A 7877-nucleotide genomic window follows, 5' to 3' on the forward strand; every position below is an offset into this window, starting at 1 on the left:
CTTGTTTTTTCAAAATGAAACTCCATCACTATCGCCAAACCAAAAGCGAAGAGAACTTGAGTGTGAGCATGCACGCATACATGCATGTGTAGCTATACATAGATATATGCAGATATACAGACATTTCCTAATCTGTAATTACCGTTGTGGTCCAACTTATCCATTCAAAGGCTGGTGATAGGTTCAGTGGTAGGGTCCTTTTCTACCATACACAAAGGCTTGGATCCCAGCCATAATCAATTGAGTTGAACTGGTAATGGCGGAACACACCTGTAATCCCTGCACACCTTGGTCATATGAAGCACAAGGATTATGAGTTCAAGGCTACATATATGTTCAAAGCCAACTGGAGCTACATAGTGAGACTCTGACTCGAAACAAATTCATATTCTAACAGTTGAGAACTGTTAAAGTAATTAATTTCCTTTGTATAAACCTGGCATTTACCTTAGGAAGCACTTTCCTTCTAGATACGAAGATTAGATTTGGGGAGGAATTACTATCTTCTAAATATATTGTCTTAATTGAAACAGCATTGGAAATGTAGCTTGGGTTGACTTGATTTTTGAAATATTAGCCTTTACCAGCTGTAAGTTTGGGGGGAATTTTAAGGTGGTCATTATTGAGATGAATAGAGCTCATGATCTGCAAACACCAGAGCTCAGGGCACAGCTTAGGAATGCCCTCAGACTTGGGTATCCTACGGGTCAGGTCACCCTCCTCAGGCCCTTGCTGCTCAGCTGGCTGATCCTGGAAGCATTTCCATCGGTCAGTACCTGAGACCTAAGCTACCCTTCACTCTTCCCAGGGGAAAGGGGATTCCAGGACTAAGGGAATCATGGCAGTCATTTTTCTCCATGAGACTGTTGCCCCAGGGAAGCCAGGGACCTACCCTGACTGCTGCTGCTGAGTGCCAGGCTGCCTGGAACTGAGGTGTGCCACATCCTCAGGAGAGTCTGTCAGTCTGATGCAAGGTAGAGAGAAGGGCCTCGCTCATCACTGCTTCTCCTGAATCTCCTTTATTTTCTCATCCCCCCCCCCCAAGGAGACAGCACCTTAACCAGGGGACCCTGTTCTCCACCTCCACCCATGCTGCTGACGCTTGGCTGTGTGGTGCTGGCCTAAGGGCAGCTCTGGGGTACCAAAGCCCCTCGGTTGAGTCTCCACAGCATCTTCTCTGAAAATAGGCTCAGCGGTAGCTGGGAAGTATCAGAGGCCCTGCCTCGGCACCACGCCACAACTTGGGCCACCCAGTCCATAGTGTGTGCTGAATTCTGGAGCTGAATTTAGAAGCGTCCAGACACAGCCTCTAACTCAATTAGCGAATGTCTGTTTTCTGTTGGAACTCCTCAGGAAACTAGGAGGGACTTTTATTTCCAAATTTGGGTTTTTTTTTTCACTAACCTAGAGGGACCTTGAAGACTTTTCAAGTGGTTGTGCTCTTAGCAGCACCCAGAGGACCTCGCTGGAGAGCTGTCCTCTCGTTGACCTGCTGTCACGGGATGATGCAGGCCCCTGCTCTAAAGTTTTTTCAGAGAGCACGTGTTCCTACTTGTGAGCTGGGTGGAACAAAACACCGCATCTCTCAGCTGTATGTCCTCACCCAGAGCCTAACCCCCGAACGACCTGTTTGTCTTATTGGTGGAAAGAAGCCACCAAGAAGCTCACCATTGGCTTTTGATATGGGAAAGATGTGATCAAGGTGCATTTTAGTCATTCTGGATCCAAACAGCCTCTATACTTATCATAGCAGAAAATTAAAAAAAAAAAAATACAAGAAGCTAAAATGTTCCCATTTTAATGCTAGTGTGTAACTTTGAGGATAAAGGACATATGTACCCAGGTTCTTTCAATCTGGTTATGTTTTTGAAGAATCCTCATTTGTGCCTCTTCTATGTGGATTTAGATAATTGAATCTCTGTGTGACACCCCTGCTCATTGTATCATATTCTATATCTATGTTGGATAATAAAGTCTATCAATAACAGATTCCCTACGTAATTACATTTTGCCATGATCATCGTGGATGGTTAGTCAACCATCGACTCTCCCGTATCCTAGATAGCATGCTGGCCCCTTTGCACATGTTAACCTCATTTGCTATAATCTCTTTAAGGCGGCGCTGGATTCTTCTTAATGTGTGTGATCGTAGGGAGTGTGTATTCACCCTGAACGGGCAGCAGCCTCATACTCAGCACACACCGAAGCCACGCTGCTTGGTAGAGAGATGAAAATCAGAATTCTTGGTCCAAAGAGAGCCCGCATGTTCAGAGCTCTCATAGCAGTGGGGTGGGGGAGAGAACGAAAGATCTGTCCTCCGCCCTCGGAGGCTCAGACTTTGTTTAAATGGGTATTACCTGCATTGGCTGTCTCGGATCTTTGGAGAGGTGTGTTCTCATTCTTGTAGTCACAGTTAGCGTGTGGCGTGGTGAGGCTAACAATCCCAGGTCTTCCACCGGTTACTGGGTGACTTAGTGTCTCTGACCTTCTGGAGAGATGGCTCAGTGGGTGAGAGCACTGGCTGCTCTCCCAGCACCCACATGGCAGCTCACAACTGTCTGTAAGCTCCAGTTCCAGAGGATCTGACACCCTCACACAGACACACACACACACATACAGGGCAAACACCAATGCATATTAAATAAAATTAACTGATTAATTAAAAAAATCCAGCAAAGCCAGTGAACTTGCATTTGTATATCAATTGCTCAGGGTGGGGAATGGCTCTTCAGGTTCCCCTGTAGCTGCCAGTTGGTAGCACAGAGCACTCTGTTAGGAGGCCATTCCTCCTGGTGGACACAAGACCCTAACATCCCATTTCTTTTTCTCCTTCCTTCCTTTAGCTCTGGATCTAGTAACTGGAAAATCAAATGCTTCTTAACCCCAAACACTGAGTGTGACCTCACAGATGAGATCGTACAGGATGTGCGCCAGATTTATCAAGCAAGAGTCCTATCTGTCCCAACAAATAACACTTATTGGGGGAACGCACCACTTACAAATGCCCCAGAATTTTTACCTTACCGAGACAGTAAGTAGCTTGGCTTGTAATGTCTTCATTCTTGGTCTAGTCTTCTGTATATTCTTGTGCTTTGTGACCCCTACTGGCCATTAGATTAAACATGTGTCTCTATACACAGAGAGATAGATGCACATCTAATAAATGAGCTCCCGCTCTCTGCAGGTGTGGCAGGAGGTCCACAGAACGTGAACTTGTGTGTTGATCATTGTGCCATCTACTGTCTACCCTCAGTTCCTACCAGTAACCAGCTGGAGGCTGCACCAAGGCTAGGGTTGTGGCTTTTCCTCGGGATACTCTATCAAGATATTCGGCACACGATGGATTTTTCAATCCTTTCATCAGATCAGAGGTCCTAGTTGAGGATTTTCCCCAAACAAGCACAGGTCCACAGGGAAGCTCGCTTGTGCCTATAATCTGGTGCATTGGTTCCTCAACCAGCTGAGCTTCATTTGATCCCCAGATGAGCTAGTACCTGCCAGCTCTGGGCCAGCCTCCCTCGTGCTGGGTTTGAATGTGTGGCATGCATTCTTCCCTACCTTTGGCCCAGTGTGCTAGCCTAATAAGGAAGTGCAGAGAATTCCGCCAAGTAGGCGATTTGCCAGGAGGTGGGGGAGGCAGTCAGGACTGTGGTTCAGAAGTAGACATTTCATAAGCACATGCAGCATAGTAGGAAGACTGAACTCCACTCCTTTTTGCAAGGCCTGCTGGGTCAAACAAGAGTGTTGTATTTTTGGTGATCCCATCTGTACCCCTCTGACAGCACTGTGACATGGATGGGTAAGGGACGATCGACCAGAGTTTTACTTCTGATATTTGCTCTGATGGTCTCATTACCCAGGCGAATGTGGCCGAATTCCTAGGGTCTCCATTGACAAGGCCCTCTCTTCGGACTCCCTTGTGTTTTTCCCCCTGTGTTTCTGCTTCATCTTCATGCAGGCTCACTGGCAATCATTCTCCCCCAGCCATGACTATCCTTTATAGTTCTTGAGCTTTCAGTAAGCCAGGCCAGATCCTTTGTGGTACATGGCAGAGCACACACACACACACACACACACACACACACACACACACACACTGTCCTTCGACTTGCATAGAGTGAGGACTTATCTGACCATCATATAACCAGAGCACAGGAGGTAACTGAACCAGGAACCAATAGCTTAAAATGGACTCCTGGGTGGACCAGGGACACCTCTTGGGCTTCCCGGCCCCTAATTTATTATAGCTAAAATATGGCAGCTTGCAAAGCTGCATTGGACAATGTACATTCCATCATCCACACATGGCCACCAAACTCTAGAAATATGGCTAATGCTGCCAAGATGAAATATATGCCAGTTTTTGAAAAATGTAAAATATCCATAAAGTGTTTATATTGATTGAAGTTTATTATTAAAATTAATCCCACCAGTTCCTTTTCAGATTTTCTAATGATGAAAGCTCTCCTTGTATTTCCAGAGGATGGCATTGTCATGTGCTGTCTTGGACTCAGCTCCAGGAGCCTCCACCACCCTGTTCCTGGAGCTGAGTCTGTACAGATGTTCTATCTGAACAATAGAGGAGCTGTCCATTATGACAACTAAGTGATCTTTTCTTTGTATTGACTGTAATTTCCAGCCAAGGTAATTTAATTTTTTTTTCCATTTCAGCAAAACTCGGACAGCCAGTAATTAAGAATTTTAAACAAGTTGGTCGGAAACTGAACGTGACAGTAGAAGACCACGTACTCTGGTCAGACAGAACGGCACCTTCCTCACCCTGCGGGACATTTTCGGCAAGGACTTGAGTTACACACTCTTTTATCGGAGAGACGCAAGCACAGGAAAGGTGAGAAATTTCTCATTCATTTTTATGCCTTGTTTATAGACCCTTGATTCTCCACGGCCCGCTGCTTTCTTTCCTAGTTCAAATACAGCAGACTAGGGGTTGTCAGGGTGGTATGGACGACAGGTCCTCGCTCTCCTGTCACTTTGAGTTAGTTGCCTTGTGCCCTGGGGCAGGTCCTTTCAGACATTCCAGTTTCTCAACCAAGGAGCTGGACCAGATAATCTCCGAGGGCTGGGGGCGGGGATGACTTATTAATTAATTTGTGTGCGCACATGCGTGCATGTGTGCATGCCGCTTTTGTGATGCTGGGGATTGTTACGCAGGCCTGGTACACCAGACAAGTTCTCTACCACTGAGTTACATCCCTGGCCCCCAAATGTAGCCTCTTCAGTGATTCTATTTTTTTTTTCCCTATAGAAAAAGGGGCTGAACTGAGTTGGATGTACCTAAGTTGTACCTTTTCAGCCTTGGTGAAGGCATCCTTAGCAGTTATCAGGAGTTACTCGTTGACACCAGTAACTTCTAATCCTCCTATGTCAATGATGTCTGCATAGAACTTGGTTAGATCCCAGGTTTCACCCTCCTCAGTGACTAAATAAGGTGAAAGAATTCATGCTGAGCCTCGACGGACTAAGCACTCTTTATCTTTTCACAGAAAGAAGCCACTACAAGCACTGATAATTTTTCCATTGATGTGGATCAAGGAGGAAGCTACTGCTTCTTTGTCAAGCTCTGATTAACTCCAGGAAAATTAACCAAAGGAGCCCAGAAAGCATCACCGAGTGCACGGACCAATGGAGAAGTATAATGGGAGGTGAGTGGCCATGGCTGTCAGTGGCCTGGTGGGCTGCCCCATGTCGGAGACAGCATGGACCTCTTTGGTTCAAACATTCTGGGAGAAATAACTTTAGGGTGTTTTAGGGTTTCTTTTGGGTTCTCTTCGGGGCATTTAGAAATGATTCCATGTGGCCCCCTTGGTTAGCAAGCACTTTTCTGGGCACTCGCAATGGGTCCAGTTCTGTGGGGCATTGGGTATGCAGAGCACAGTTAGACTTAAGTCTCGGGTCACGGCCATCTCTGCCTGTGTTTGCGGACACTATGATCTGGGGGGCAGTGGCTTCTGGACCAGCTAGCTCTGGACATGGCAGATATTTCAGCACACCTATGATGGCCTGTTGCTACAGGGGATGTGTGTGTGTGTGTGTGTGTGTTGTGTGTGTGTATGTGAACACACACTCTGGGTGTTCAGTGTCATGCCTGAAAGCCTGTGGATATCCCTCTGGGCCCCACAGAGAAGGGGAGTTGCATGCGATCAGGGAAGAAGAGGCAGGGACAGAGCAGTGGCTGACCCCTGTTAAGTTTCAAGTCATTATGTTAAGGCAAGTAAGCCAGACTCAGAAAGACGACTACCACAGTTTTCTCTTATATGTGGTATTTTAAAATTATATACGTGTGTGTGTGTGTGTGTGTGTGTGTGTGTGTGTGTGTGTGTGTGTAGGTCATGGAACTAGAAAGAGGACCATGAGAGAGAAGGGAGAGCTATAAGGGAAAGGGAATGGAATAGATGTGATAAGAAAGTACAGGGGTGGCCTATCTGGAGAAAGACAAAGGGTATGGGCGCAAGGGATGAATGAGAACAAAGTCTAATTACATGTACTTATGAAAATGCCACATTAAACCCATTACTTTAAATGCTAACCTAAAAATAATATTTTAAAATGCAAGAATACATTGAAGTATTCTGCCTTCTTACTCCTATTGACAGAAACTTCTTTCCACTGGGCCACACCCTCTGGGCCAGCTCCTGAACCACAAGCCTCCAGATTCCCTTTCCTAAGCTCTACTCTAATTCTGTGGCCTCACCTCTATCCTCTGAGGTATTTCCTCTAGAAAGCCTCCTCGCTACACCAGCCAGCTACTGTCTCCTCATCTCCTGCACCACACTGGATCTCCTCTTTGCCCTTCCCATTCATCTTCTACTATGATCTCGGCCACCAAACACAGGGTCCCTTTTGGCACATTTCCAATGCCTGTTCTTGCATCTGACTCCAGGGGTCTTCTCTATCCTAGGAACATAGGGTGACTCATTAATGCTATAGTCGTTGTCAGTTTCTCTCAAGCATATGAGGTTGGTAAATTCTTTTTTAATCTAAGAATGGTAGAAAGAGTGGAAGAAATAGACTTCAAATTTCAAAAAAGCAGGATGGTGTCATTTGGGGTCACGCCCACCTGTGAATGGGATTTGAGCCTCCAAATTGACTTTGTGTCTTTTTTTTTTTTTTTTTTTTTTTTTCCAGAAACACTCATCATTGTGGGAGCAGTGGTGTTCGTGGTCACCATCTTTATCATCCTCCTGTCCATATATCTGTGCAAGCGGAGACAGAGCAGAGCTGGGCAGAAAAGGAAGGAGACCTCCCCACTTCGAGTGGCGTAGAGGAAGGAGGCTGAAGCCACTAAGTGCCACACGAGCTGCATGGCACTGTTACCAAGACCTCTGATGGGAACAGAGGATGTGGAGCGTGGAGCTCTAAGAGTCTGCTTCAGAAAGGCTCCCTGTGACCGATATTCCAGCCAACGCTCTGATTCCAACACTAGCATTTGTCACTTTAAATGTACTGAGGGTACAGACTGGTGAACACTACAGCGTCTCTTGCACAAATGCTTTTTTTAGATTGTGTATTCTACACTCAGGAAGACACTAGGTCACTGGGGACTTTTGGAAGGGCCCTGGAGAAGCGATTCATGGACTCTAGGGCAGTATAGTGGGAACTGGTGGACTTTTCTAACAGCTGTCCTTCTGTAAAGCGGTATGTGGTTTATTTGTCTCCCTTTCTAGGTACTTTTGGAAGTTCAAAGCAACTGGTAGACTTTCATATTAATGTGTTAAATGCAGGATATTTCTGCTTGGGCATCTTTCTGATATGTGTTACAATTCAGCACTTTAATGACAATGGTGGGGATTAAACATCGATAGCCAGTTCTATTTTTATAAGACTACTCCATAAAGAAACTGCACTGAGTTTTATGA

At 45.9% G+C, this 7877-nt stretch overlaps 1 pseudogene; it reads left to right on the forward strand.

The window, feature by feature from the left end:
* Positions 1-2688: 2688 nt before the first annotated feature.
* On the forward strand, positions 2689-7404 carry LOC114701363 (annotated as a pseudogene).
* Positions 7405-7877: the final 473 nt, after the last annotated feature.

This window comes from Peromyscus leucopus, unplaced genomic scaffold, assembly GCF_004664715.2.
Source record: "Peromyscus leucopus breed LL Stock unplaced genomic scaffold, UCI_PerLeu_2.1 scaffold_523, whole genome shotgun sequence".
In the NCBI taxonomy this organism is placed as follows: Eukaryota; Metazoa; Chordata; class Mammalia; order Rodentia; family Cricetidae; genus Peromyscus; species Peromyscus leucopus.